The sequence below is a fragment of the Dermacentor silvarum genome, chromosome 4 (genome assembly GCF_013339745.2).
Source record: "Dermacentor silvarum isolate Dsil-2018 chromosome 4, BIME_Dsil_1.4, whole genome shotgun sequence".
NCBI lineage: Eukaryota > Metazoa > Arthropoda > Arachnida > Ixodida > Ixodidae > Dermacentor > Dermacentor silvarum.
Genome location: NC_051157.2, coordinates 194049335 through 194063398, shown reverse-complemented (window position 1 = coordinate 194063398; position 14064 = coordinate 194049335). Strand labels below are relative to the sequence as shown.

Sequence of the window (14064 nt, the reverse complement as noted above, 5' to 3'; positions counted from 1 at the left end):
TCCAGTGCGCGCATGTTAGCCCAAGTTTATAAGAGCTTTAAACCTATAAAGTTCCAGAATTGAAAATCTAAAGCACGCATTTGGAAATGTTGGTGCACCTTTCGCGTCAAACGATTATGAGAACTTTATACCCATAAAGTTTCGGAATTGAAATCCATACGCTCCGTAGATTCCGCGGCCGCTGCGAGATTCCGCAACGCGCGGGCTCGCTATCGAAAAGCCCTTGAAAGTTTGTGCTCGGATGGGGCTCCTTGCGTTATGTGACTCCAGGTGCAAGGGCGTCGCCACGAAATCCCGGCCTACTTCGCAATGTTCGGGCCGAAATGTGTTATCGAGCGTGAAAAAGACATTGTGGACAAAATTCATAATGATTCCCGGCGCCGGTGGTTGTTTTGGTCGGCGGTGCATGCCAGCACGAAAAAATTGCGGGGGGGGGGGGGGGGGGGCTGAAGCCCCATCAGCCCCCCCCCCCCCCCGCCCATGCTACGCCCCTGGTTGGATGCCGCTATCAAAGAGTTCGTGTCTAGAACAGCGAACAGCGACCTTCGGCCTCCAACGCCCTCTTATCAAGCCAGCAATGAAGCTCGTCAAGCTTAATAGCTTTGTACTTAGCGCCTACGTTCTTGTCTACTTTATCACATTTGTGTACTTGTGTCAGTTCACATTTACTTCACTGCGGGAGCGAATGCAGAAATATTAGAAATGATTTTTCGCAGCTTTCGAACCTGTTTTGTCATTCGCGCGGTCTGCGCAGGTTTTCAGTACTCCTGAAGTTTCCAACCATTTTTAAAGTGTATACCAATGCAGAATAAGAGAGGATGCAAATATGTAAAATTTATTACGGCCAAAATGAATTAAAACATTAATATTTGATGTGATTAAAATGATACGAATGATTACACTAATAAAATGAAATATAAATAAATAAGAATTGATGAATATTCCGAAAAAAAATAAATAATAAACACAACATACAACGACAATCCCCCCCCCCCCTCCCACTCCCAAAAGCGTGCCGGAGTCCCTGGTCCGCGCGGCAGCATGTTCGTTTGATCGGTCCGTTCCGCCGCCGTGGTCGTTTGATCCCGGTTCATAATAGTTCGACACTCATGGGCAAGAGCGATAATGGTTTATGCTGATCAGAACGACATCAGTGCGCCTGGCGCCTCCAGCTGCAGCACTTAGCTTGCGTTATCAGAGCACCTTGCGCCACCGTGCACAGCAGTTCGTGTGGCCGCAGCGCTGTCATTTGTACTGGCCGGATCAGCTGGCCGTACCGAGTGTCATCACAATGATAGTGACACCAGGTTCCCTGGAGATGAATAAGTGGCACAATGCTTACGCATACTTTGACAACTCCATGAGGAGTTTGTGCGTGAACGTTTTATTTACTTGGCGCATTTGGTTGTTGGGATGTGCACGTTTTACTTTTCCTGAAATTCTCAAGGCACCAGACGCATGCGCACAGATCACCTGAGGCAATGATAATTTTTCGGCCAGCTACACGCGCCGATTTGCATCGGCTGTTCCAGATCACACGCTGTAGAGTCACTCACGCACATTGTCCACTTTACAGATCACCGTCGTCCGGAACAATCAAAACCGAAGCTTCAAGCGTTTATTGGCACTAACGGACATTAGGTCGAAAGAACGTGTTCCAAGTAGCTAGGCCACGAGAACATGGCTAGAGAAGGAGCTTCCCTAGGTTCTTGATGCTCTTCGCGTCAACGGCGTTCTTGAGCGTGCACATCAGCTGGATGCGGTTCTCGTCGAGCTCCGGAACATGCAAGCTGCGTTTCATTATCATCATCAACATCATTATCAGCCTATTGTAACGGATGGGATGGGTTTATTTACAAGAATGATAGATGGTTAGCGTAGCGCGTGGGACACGACGGTCATCCAAGCCCAACAAGCAGCGGCCAGCTCCTCGCCCACACTTCTCCACTCTCTCGCTTAGGCTGCGCCGTGCAGCGTGACAATATCTTGCGTGAAATTGCAGGAGTTACCGCCGGAAACGCGGATCGCTTGCGCAATTCATTGCCACACAGCCCCATCCGCCCAATGTAATAGCGTTGCAGGAAGTGCATTGTACTCCTACACTTGCCGGCTACAACACGTACACAGACACAATAAATAACAACACACCACACCTCGCAGCTACGTTAGTGTAAACACATTACCGTTATTGAACACACCTTCCAAAGCTCACCCATACCGCACGTACTTATCGAATTGGTCCCGTGCTCTCGCTACCGTAGCAGCCCGTTTGTGCTTAATACCTACAGCGCACCTAATGCGAGGAAGCATTAGTTCGGACATCGTTCGCGCATCTATGCAAACGGGCTAAAGAGATGGTCATTGTAGGCGACTGCAATGCCTCGCACCTTGCCTGGGGTTACCAAACGGAAACACCCAAAGGCGGCCGGCTTGCTCAGGTTCTTGTGCTCCATCGCATGGCTCTACGAACAGAACCAGACCAACCAACACGATTAGGCAACAGCGTAAGCAGGGACACGTCCTGACCTCACGATGGTCAGAGGGGTAGGTCAACACTCTTGGAGCAATCTCGTGGAGAACCTAGGCAGCGGCCATTATATGCTAGCTGCTGAACTACAGGTACAACCAACACGCACTCCTGAACGTAGTATTAATATAACAAATTGGGGTGCATTTAGGCGTAACTGGTCCCACCTAGCTCCTCAGGATACCCCCTCTCTTCAGGAATGGATGAAACAACTTCAAACTGATCTACAAACTGCAACTCAACACATCACTGCGAGGACAGAGACGCCCCGATGTGGATCGCCTTTTGCTCCATCTCTGGGAGGCCAGCAGAGGCCTGACCCGGTGGTGGCGGCGGCAGAAACATAACCGGAAACTTCGTCTCCGCATCGCCCACCTAGATACGAAGACTGCTGACTACGCGAACACCCTCACAAGCAACAATTGGCATAGCATTTGCGATCGCCTCAGCGGCGCGCTAAGCATACCTCGGACCTGGCCGCTGCTCCGCGCATTATCAAACCCTACGCAAACCAAATTACACACTGCGAACACAGTCCTGCACCATCCTACACAAATCAGCGCTTGATGACACTACTCTACTTCACACCCTGCAGCAAGGTTACATTGCTACAGGTACCCGCCGCACTTACAGAAAATACCCACACGTAGACCCCACCCCCTAGACGCCAATATTACAGAAGCTGAGGTAAAAGCGGCCTTGCAGGGCATTAGGCGCCGCACCGCACCCGGGGCTGATGGGGCTCAATATACATTCCTACGCAACCTAGATGATCGTGCCATTCAGGACTGAACTGCCTTCTACAATGACCACTGAAGGAACGGTACACTTCCACAGGAATGGCGCCATGCGGACATCATACTTATTCCTAAGCAAGGGAAGCCACTGTCCCTCCAGAATTTCCGCCCTATATCCTTAACTTCATGTGTAGGTAAACTCTTTGAGCGCGTTATACTCTCCCGGCGACAACCCTTTCTTGAAGGAAGCCGATTCTTTCCGGATACACTCTTCGGCTACCGCCCTAGCCTCTCCACGCAAAACGCTTTGGTGCAGCTTAAGGAGGATGTGGTGGATGGCCCCACTATGGCACAGGCAAGAGCTATTCTGGCCATGGACCTCAAGGGGGCCTTCGACAACGTCTCCCACGACTTAATTCTCGACAATCTGGCTTCCCAGTGCGGCGCACGCACCTACAGCTACGTGAGAGCTTTTCTTTCAGACCGCACGGTCATTATTGGCATCGGAGAGATCCGGTCTGACGTCATCACACTCACAGGTAGAGGAATGACACAGGGCTTGATCCTATCGCCCACCCTCTTCAACGTGGCTATGGCTAAACGGCCCCCACCCTCATACCCACCATCCAGAACGCTCTCTACGCCGATAATGTTACGATCTCGGCAACTCAGGGATCAGACGGTGCCATCCAGGATGCTGTCCAGAAACCTGTGCGTGTCGTGCAAAACTATGCAGCCGCAGGTGGCCTTACCTGTGCAGCTGAAAAGTCCGAATTACTCCTCGTGCACAGGCGGCACCACAGAACCAACGAATCCCCTAATAGCTCTCTTTTTTTAGACGGCAGCCCGATCCCTCAGGTAGCTAGACTCCGTATCTTAGGACTCCACATTGAATCTGATGGCAAAGCCTCGCATGCTACACAACTTCTGGGTCAGCAGATAACACAACTTACACGTATGATATACCGCATTACTAATCGCAGAAGAGGCCTTCACAAGAAAGATGTCCTCCACATAGTGCAGGCTCTGATAATGAGCCGGCTCACCTATCACCTCCCCTATCAGAATCTCATCGTCGTTCAGACTCAGAAGATGGACTTCCTTCTACGGAAGACAGTGAAGGCGGCTTTTGAGTTGCCTCCACATGCTTACACACAACGCATTTTTCAGCTTGGTATCCACACCGTAGGCAAGCTTCTCGAGGCTCATCGCAACGGTCAACTCCAACGTCTCAGGCGCACCCGCCAGGGCTCCGCTATACTCTCTCGTCTTGGCTAACCTGTCCCTGAGACACCCACACAAGTCCCACAATATAACCTTGCTCCTGCTCTACGCGCTAGCATTCAAGTAGCTCCGATTCCCCACAATATGCATCCCGAGCGACACGCTCGCCGGAGACGTGCCCGAACTCAGGGCCTGGCACGCATTTTTGGAGATGTCACCACAGAGACATCGGTTCTTTACACTGACGCGGCCCGCTACCCAGGGAGGCGTGCCATGCGTTTAGCTTTCATTGACAACACAGACGCGCTTGGGGTGTGTACCACAGTTCTCACAACGGACAGCGGCTCTGCAGAGGAGGCAGCTATTGCCCTGGCCATTGTCCACGCCTCGATCCTTCCCACACGTGGCTCCCCCATCACCATAGTGACAGACTCGCAGGCTGCCTGCCGGGCCTTCGCGCGAGGACTTGTGAGTCGTGACTGCACATACACATCGAATCCTCTCCTCTGTCCCCCCTCCCGCGTTACGCAGGGTGCGTATCGTCCGGACTCCTGGACACGCCTCTTTCCATGGTAATCAACGCGCTTATGCGGTCGCCCGAGGTCTGACTCGCCGGGCACCATCGGAAGAGCTGCCCAACCCAGACGACGCACCGGCAGAGCCCCTACACTATACAGCAATGCCCCAGTACTACCGACAGGGCAGCCATAACTATCCCCCTCCTCATCCTTCGCTTAATAGGGAAGATGCCGCTGCCTGGCGGCAACTGCACACTAATTCATTTCCTTGTCTCCACATGCTACATCTCTTTCATCCCACCCTACACCCTTCCTACTGTCCGTACTGTGGGGAAAAACCCACGGTGTACCATTCTACATGGGAATGCCCCAACCCTAGCCTTTCCTCTTGGGAGTCTGCGCTGCTCAGCTCAAGGCGGCAGGAACAGCAACGGCTGATCCAGCGGGCTCGTGAAGTCGCACATGGCAATTGAGGCCTGGACTGAGGACCCCACTCATTGAGGAAGAATTTCCGACTTGTTTTCTAAATAAAGTTTATTCTCTCTCTCTCTCTCTCTCTCCGAGCGAGTTACATAGCCCGATGGTGGTACAGTTTGAGTCGGGCGACGTTGCACTACTTGCGTGTTGCGGGAACGCCGGTTGTGCGAAGTCACTCTTGTGATGACGTAGGTCACGTCACTCAGATGTTTCAGCATGGTGTATGAGCCGGTGTATCGGACAGAAAAGCCCCCTTTTCCGCACACGTGTCCAAAGCCAAACAAAGTCCCCAGGAACATATTGTGACGGAAGCGAGATGGAGGCGAATGATATATTTACAAAATATATACAGAGGAGGCTAGGGCAAGTGATGTCCGATCCGGCCCACGTGCCAGCGTCTTCTTCGTCGTCCTTGTCACTCTGCAAAGCATCGCGTTGATCCATGTATGGAGCGCTCCGTAACATCACTCTCCGGCGGCCGAAGCGCCGTCCTGGCGCTGGCTATGAAGGCGAGGAGCTAGAAGAGCAGTATGGCTTCAGCCGGGAAACATGAACAACTTCAGTTGGCAGCGATGAGGTCGAAGAAGCAGGATACAGGAGTACAATCTCGTAATTTACGTCACCGAGTTGACGAAGAACCTTGTAGGGCCCGGTGAAACGTGAGAGGAGCTTCTCTGATAGGCCAATGCGGCGGGATGGCGACCATAGGAGGACCAGAGAGGCAGGCGTGAAGTGCACGCTTCTGGGTCGGCTGTCGTAACGGGACTTCTGGGCTGCTTGCGAAGCAGAAAGTCGATTGTGGGCAAGTTGACAAGTTGCACGGGCTCGAGCTGAGACGTCACTGGCGTATTCTGTAGGCGAGTGAGGAACTGAAGGAAGGAAAGTCTCGAAGGGCAACGCAGGATGTCGGCCAAACAGTAGATAAAACGGGGAATATTCAGCGGTGTCGTGCCGTGAGGAATTGCACGCTAAGGTAACAAATGGTAACGTGCAGTCCTAGTCACGGTGATCTGGCGAAACATACATACCCAGCACCTCCACCAAAGTGTGACGGAGGCGAGATGGAGGCGAAGTATATATTTACAAAATATACACAGAGAAGGCTAGGGCAAGAGATGCACGATCCGGCCCACGTGCCAGCGTCTTCATCGTCGTCCTTGTCGCTCTGCCTAGCATCGCGTTGATCCATGTATAGATCGCTTCGTAACATCCCATCTCGCTTCCGTCACAAAATGTGACAAGCATATGTCGAGCGTCATAACGAGCCTTGGCACGATCTTGAGAGGAGATAGTCCTGAGGCGGGCAAGTCGACGCGCGTCTTCGGCACGACATAAAGTCTGGCCTATTGAGTAGTCATCATGTGGAGACCAGGGTAGGTTGATGTCGAGAAAACTTTGGGGGCTGCGAGCATAGAGAAGAAAGAAAGGCGCATAGCCGGTGGCTTCGTGCTTGGCAGTATTGTAAGCGTACGTAACAAATGGTAAAAGAGAATCCCAATTTTTCTGATCTGTGGAAACATACATGGTAAGCATGTTGGTGTACGATTCTTGCGCTCAGTGAGCCCGTTTGTTTGCGTGTGGTAAAGGGTCGAACGCCGGTAATCAGATCCGCAAAGACGTAGAAGTTCTTCAAAAACGTCCGCAGTAAACTGTCGTCCACGATCACTAATCACAACGCCTGGAGCACCGTGGCCGAGAATGACGGAGTACAGCAGGAACGATGAAACGTCAGCTGCTGTAGCCGAAGCGAGCGCCACCGTCTCAGTATACTGGGTAAAAAAATTTGTCGCAGTTTCACCCGAAAGGCGAAGCATCAATTGCGATAGCAAATCAGTAGAGAGCTATACGGAGTAAGGATATTAGTTTTTTTCAGCTGTATAAACTTGGACATGCAGCAGCACCAGCAGCACGCAGAACTGTTGTCGACGCCGTCGGCGTTTTGCCCGCGTTCGCACCGAACGCGCGCGGCATTGCTGACTGTTGCCGGTGCCTCTGGGAGCGGCTCGGAGGTTTTCGACGAGATCAGATTGGACACTCGTCGAGCAGCGTCGGAAATCTTACCCACCTTCTCGCCTCGCAGCGTTTTTATATAAATGCGCATTTGGTACCGCAGCTAAACGTCGCCTCCCCTCCCTCCCGTCCCCCCCCCCACGGCCTTTCGCGCGACGGAAGAAGTCGCGTTTGCTCTCTATATATGGTGATTGTAAAAAAAAGGTGGAAAGAGACGCTTAATTCTGCAGCCCTTCAGGGAGCACGGCGCTGAACGCACGTTTGCTCTCCCACGTGCGTTCGCTCCCCTTGAAAGTGCGCGTCCCTCGTGCCCTTTCACTCGCACATACAGCTTCCGGAGCGCGGCTTTCCCTCAAGGGCTGCAGAAGATAGCGCCAACCTTTCCCTTTCCCTCAAGAACCACTTACCTACCGGCGACGATTTCATCGCCGTTGACGTCATACGAAACCTCACGGCGACGCCGACGCTGACGGCAGAAATCCGCTTTGGAGTGTCCATATAATTTCTATCGCAATAATAGTCCGCACACACAATAACCCAGCGACGTCCGGAAGTAGATTTGGGGAAGGGACCTAGCAAGTCGACACCAACTTTTTAAATTGTCAAGGTCGGGGTTTAACTGGCTGCAAGGCACCGACAGGAGCCCTCGTTGACTACTTATGGCGTTGGCAAATGGCACAGCTGGAAACGTACTGCTGCACAGTCTTCCAGAGCTTGGGCCAATAGAAACGCTGGCGCAGTCGGTGGAGTGTCCGAGCAAAGCCAAGGGGGCCTGACGTGATGTTATCGTGCATGGCGTGAATGATCATAGGCCTCAATGTCTGGGGAACGACGAGCAGAATAATTCTTCTTATAGAAGAAATCATAAAAAATAATGAAAGGTGAGCCTCGTGCAGGTGACCGAGCGGCGTCAAGAATAGCTTAAACAGAAGGGTCATGCTGTTGCTCACGCTTGAAGGCAGTGGAATCAGGAAACATAACGGAGATGACAATGAGGTATTAATCTATATCATCGTCCGTATCTCGCGTGCTTGCTGACGGAAGGCGAGATAAACAGTCAGCATCGGTGTGACAGCGACCACTCTTGTAAGTGAAAGAAAGTCGTATTCTTGAAGCCGTAATGACCACCGAGCTAATCGGCTAGATGGATCGCCTAGTCCAACCAGCCAGTAAAGAGAACGGTGGCCTGTCACTATCGTACAGTGGTGGCCGTACAAGTATGGTCGAAATTTGTGGGTGGGTGGCGAAGACTACCGCGAGGCATTCCAGTTGTGTTACGGTGCAATTACGCTCAGCTTTGGCAAGAGTACGGCTTGCGTAAGCAATGACTTGTTGGCATCCGCCATGTATCTGTACGAGTATTGCTCCAACACCCAGACCACTAGCATCGGTGTGAAGCCCAATTGGGGCCTCTGGATCAAAGTGGCGCAAAATTAGAGCTGAGGTGAGCAGAAATTTTAGTTGACAGAATGCAGACTAACACTCAGTAGTCCATGTACACGGTGTGTCCTTGTCAAGGAGCGACGTGAGTGGTTGAGTTAGTCGTGGAAAGTCCTTAATGAAACGGCATTAATACGAACATAGTCGCAGAAAGCTGCGGAGGTCTTTCACTGTCCTCGGCTGGTTGAAGTCACGAACGGCTGCAAGCTTCTGGGGGTCTGGGCGGATGCCTTCTTTGTCGACGAGGAAACCCAAAACAAGTGTTTGGCGCTCGCCAAATTGGTACCTTTTGGAGTTTAAAATCAGTCCAGCTCGCCGTATGGCAGTCAAGCACAATTTCAAATCGTTTGTTGTGCTCGTGAAATATCTTGCCGTGAATGACAACGTCGTCCAGGTAACACATACATATTTCCCGTCGAAGTCCCCGCAGGATGGTGTTGTTGAATCGTTCGAATGTCTCTGGAGCATTGCACAAACCAAAAGGCATTACGTTAAATTCGAGGAGGCCGTCAGGCATTACGAAGGCAGTGTTCTCTTTGTCTGTCGGGGGCATCGGTATCTGACAGCATCCTCCGCGCAGATTGACAGAGGCTACGAGGCAGAATGTAAACAGTCAATGGCGTCATCTATACGTGGCAGAGGATGCACATCCTTCTTCGTTACTGCGTTTAGGCGTCTGTCGTCGGCCAAGAATCTCCATAAATCATCTTTCTTCTTAACCAATATGACTGGAGCATTCAGGGACTATTGGACTCCTGGAGGACGTCTTTCTGTAGCATGTCTATAACTTGTTCGGTGATCACTTTGCGCTTGCCAGTAGAGACGCGGTCTGGTTTCTGTCGTATTGGCAACGCTATTCTAGTATTGAGGCGATGGTGTACGCGGTAGTGCGGTGCTGGCTGTAGACGCTCTTGTGCAAAGCCAAACACTGACGCATAGCGGGTAAGGAGTTCTTGGTGCACTTGCTGGTGGGAAGAGGGGTGCAATTTATAATCATGCTCCTAAAGTTTGAAGGGTGGTCACTGAGTGGCGAGCTTGCGTCGATAGAAAATGCTTACAACACCATCTTCTTATTGCTATCTTCAAGTCCGGCAGGAAAAATAACTGACTCGGCCACATTCATCATCCACACGTGAGCACTACCTTCCACGACTTCTATAAGTGACGGAGGGACAAGTACATTCTTCTTTAGAGCGTTAAAGTATTCGACTTCAAGTAATCCACTGCAGGAACCAGCAGGGACGTGCAACGAGGTCACAGGGATGAACATTGCCGATTGCACAGGCAAAAGTACATCAGTGGATGAACATTGCCGTTTGCACAGGCAAAAGTACATCAGTGGACACGGAAAATACTTCTTGACAATCGGATAGAATGTCGGCTAGCGCTGGGGGTCTGGTATCGCTGCTGCGGGAAATTTCACCAGCCCTGCAGTGTAATGTTGCTCCACACTTCCGTAAAACGTCAATACCAAGAATTACGTCAAGCGTGGCGTGTGCTAGTACAACAAATTCGGTTCGAAATACCTTTCCACCAACGGTTATTACGACGGAACATACTCCCACAGGACGTAACCGTTCACCGCCAACTTCGCAAAACGTGGTACTGCGCCATCCCATGCAAACATCACTTTCGGTGCTAGGCGATTCTTGAAAGCAAGACACATCCCAGACACAGAAGCACCAGTATCTACTAAAGCCACAGTATTAACGCCATCGACACAAACACACACTTTGTTTTTACCATGATGACAGACGAAGGCATTTGAAAAAGTGACCGTCCCGTCGGTCGTTCCAGCTAGTTTTCCAGCTTGGGCGGTGTAGGCGAGCGGCGATGTGCAGATGGCGATGACGTGTCTGAGTCTGTGGTGGAGTCAGGCTGTGGTCGGACACTAGGGAGTCATTTCTTGGCTTGTACGTGTAGTCTCGAGGTGGCTGGCGCAAAGGCACAAATGGTCGCCAGGATGTATATCTTCTTGCATGGGAGGCGGATATGCGTGATCTCGCGGAATGAATGAAAAACGTTATTTTCACAAAGGAGGTTTCCCGGCGTAGGTGGAGCCCTCAGTCCAGGGCCCCTGTGGCCTTTGCCATCTTGCGAGCTCTGCCGATCAGCTTGAGCTGTTCTTCAGGCTTCGAGCAGGATAGCGCAGCCTCCCACTGCTCCGGTGTTGGTGTTTTGTGTACTGCGCTACATTTGATTTTTGGCAAGCCGATGCATGTAACGTGGTAAAGCGTAGCGTGTTCCCCGCATAGCGGGCATTTATTGTCATATGTTGCCGGATAGATTTTGCTGAGTAAACTCAGATTGGGGTATGTATTAGTCTGCAGTTGTCTCCAGGTGACCGACTGCTCTCTACTAAGGTCTTTGTGGGGAGGGGGCTAGATCCTCCGTAGGGCTCTTTGGTTTTCTAAAATTGCTCCATGGCGTCTCATGACTGTGTCCAGTTCCCCGTCGTGGTACGCCCCCCGGTTGGCGTATGCTCGGGCGTTGGCGTTGGCACGCTGGTTCCCTGTCACAGTCTCATGGCCTGGTGTCCGCGTAATGAAGCATCTCGAGAAGGTGATTTTTCTCGTCTTGAGTATGCGGATGGCCACAGTGGATATGCGTCCACTGCTGTACCTTCTGCACGCTTCTTGCGAGTCCGTAAGTATTTCTGTAGTGGCCTCTTCGCCCTGGTGGGTGATGGCGATTGCCGCTTCCTCAGCCTCGAGGATGTTGTTGCCTTTGATTAAAGCGCAATTGATTTCTCTAAGCTGGTGATCAACAACGCTGACTACCGCCCTGGAGTGTTCCTTGTATGTGGTCGCGTCGACGTATAAAGGCCGTTTCACATGGTGCGATTTTGCACTGCGATTATCGCACCGGAAGTGTGATTTCCGTCGCATGCGACGAAAATCGCAGTCGCAGGGCCGATTCTGCGATTTTCGGCTGCGACCAACCGGTTTGTCGCAGCGTCGCAACGTCGCAGCAATCGCTGCGATTTTTCCGTCGAAATTGCGCCGAGAGGTATTTCGCGGTCTGTTTTGGAAAATGGCGGCGGTTGCTCAACGCAACGTTTACAGATACTTTTTTGTGTATAAATATTGGATCAACAAGCCTCGAACAGTGCAACTAATTGAGTGGAGCCTTGGATTGCGCAATCGGTACGTAACATCAGCACCGACACGCGAACAGTGCAGATAAAAACTCGTAGGTCAGATTCGGTTCTGGGATTTCTATGAGTTTGTTGACACGCTACGTTGCAAATCTGGCGACGCTGTTTTTTAGGTTGGCTTCGGGTGCTGATAGTACGTACTTTTGCGTGATTTTCCGTTATTCACACGCGCTGCGAGTTGGTAAATACTACAGGTGTCTCTCTCGGGAAGGCATAGCCTTCGGATGTCGTCCCAATTTTCTGGTTCTGGAGACAACTCGCGATATACGAAAACGCCAGTTTTTATCGCGGTATGCTTTTACGGACGGAACAATGTAAAGAATATGCAACTACGGACAAATGCTGTGGTCAATAGGTCAGGCTATACGCGCGACCATTTAGTTGCAGTCGGTTGGTTAGGGCTTTCATGCGCATTTTTCCCAAATGAATTATCTCATTTCAAGGTTCTGTTACTTCCGCTGAGAGACGCAAAGCGAACGTGCAAACTGGATATCGTAATGAATGTTCTACAATAGCATATTTCACGCTTTGACTGGGAATAAGCAGTATTGCCAATTTGTTTTCGAAGCAATATTTAAACAGCCTTTTCTCATTTTTCTGATGCATCATTTTTCTCCTGAATAAAAAAACCAATAAACTGTAATAAACTACCAGTCGAGGGCGACGACGCCCTCGACTGTTTGCAGGGAGCGGAGTTCTTTTCTTCGCTGGATTTACGTTCCGGATACTGGCAAGTCCCTATGGCACCATCTGATCAGCATAAAACAGCATTTGTGACGCCTGACGGATTATATGAATTTACCGTGATGCCTTTCGGCCTGTGTAACGCTCCAGCCACTTTTGAGAGGATGATGGACAATATTTTGCGCGGCCTCAAATGGAACACATGTCTCTGCTACCTGGACGACGTCGTTGTCTTTTCCGCTGATTTCCATGCACATCTCAGCCGTCTCGAGCACGTTCTGAAATGTCTCACTGACGCGGGACTTCAACTCAACTTTAAAAAAATGCCGTTTTGGTGCCCGAAAGCTCACCATTCTTGGCCATGTTGTCTCGCGAGACGGCATTCTTCCGGACCCAGCCAAGCTCCGCGCCGTCGCTGACTTTCCAAAACTGAAGAAGTTAAAGGAGCTTAGAAGTTTCGTTGGTTTAAGCTCGTATTTCCGACGTTTCATTCGAAATTTCGCATCCATAATTGCACCCCTGACAGACCTTCTAAGCGGCAACAACGAACTTTCAGCTTGGTCGCCCACCTGCGATGACGCCTTCACAAAATTACGCCGCCTGCTAACCTCGCCACCTATCCTCCGCCACTTCGACCCTGCCGCCCCCACCGAGGTCCACACCGATGCCAGCGGCGTAGGACTCGGTGCCGTACTCGCGCAATGGAAGGCGGGGTTCGATGAATATGTCGTCGCCTACGCGAGCCGAACTCTGACAAAAGCCGAGGCTAATTACTCGGTTACAGAGAAAGAGTGTTTAGCCATTATTTGGGCCCTTGGGAAATTCCGCCCTTATTTGTATGGTCACACTTTCGACGTCATCACTGACCACCACGCCCTTTGTTGGCTGTCCACCCTCAAGGACCCCTCTGGCCGACTTGCTCGCTGGGCCCTTAAGCTACAGGAGTACGACATCCGCGTTCTTTACCGTTCTGGCCGCAAACACACGGACGCTGACGCCCTTTCTCGGTCACCGGTCGCAGCTGACAACGCTTGCCTATCCGCCCTTGAGCCTGCACTTGCATCACATGCACTGCACAACATGCCGTCGGAGCAGCGCAAGGATCCCTGGATCAGTGCTCTCATCACCATCCTTTCTGATCCATCCACCTCTTCACCATCTCGCGCTCTTCGCCGCCAGGCTACCCACTTCTGCATTCGCGATGGCCTTCTTTATCGTCGTAATTACCTTTCTGACGGACGCAAGTGGCTTCTTGTGATACCCCGACATCTCCGTGACCTTATCTGCGAC

The 14064-nt window shown here is 51.4% G+C and overlaps 1 protein-coding gene across 2 annotated transcripts in view; it reads right to left on the bottom strand.

Annotated features, from left to right (window-relative positions):
* Positions 1-1417: 1417 nt before the first annotated feature.
* LOC119450883 (probable D-lactate dehydrogenase, mitochondrial) overlaps positions 1418-14064 on the bottom strand; it is a 463244-nt gene continuing 450597 nt past the window's right edge. The window contains exon 8 of one of the 2 annotated variants that reach the window (XR_007466574.1): positions 1418-1473. The gene's annotated coding sequence lies outside the window, so the exon portion shown is untranslated. Of the gene's footprint in view, positions 1642-14064 lie in introns of both variants that reach the window. The other variant, XM_049666301.1, reaches the window with a different exon arrangement.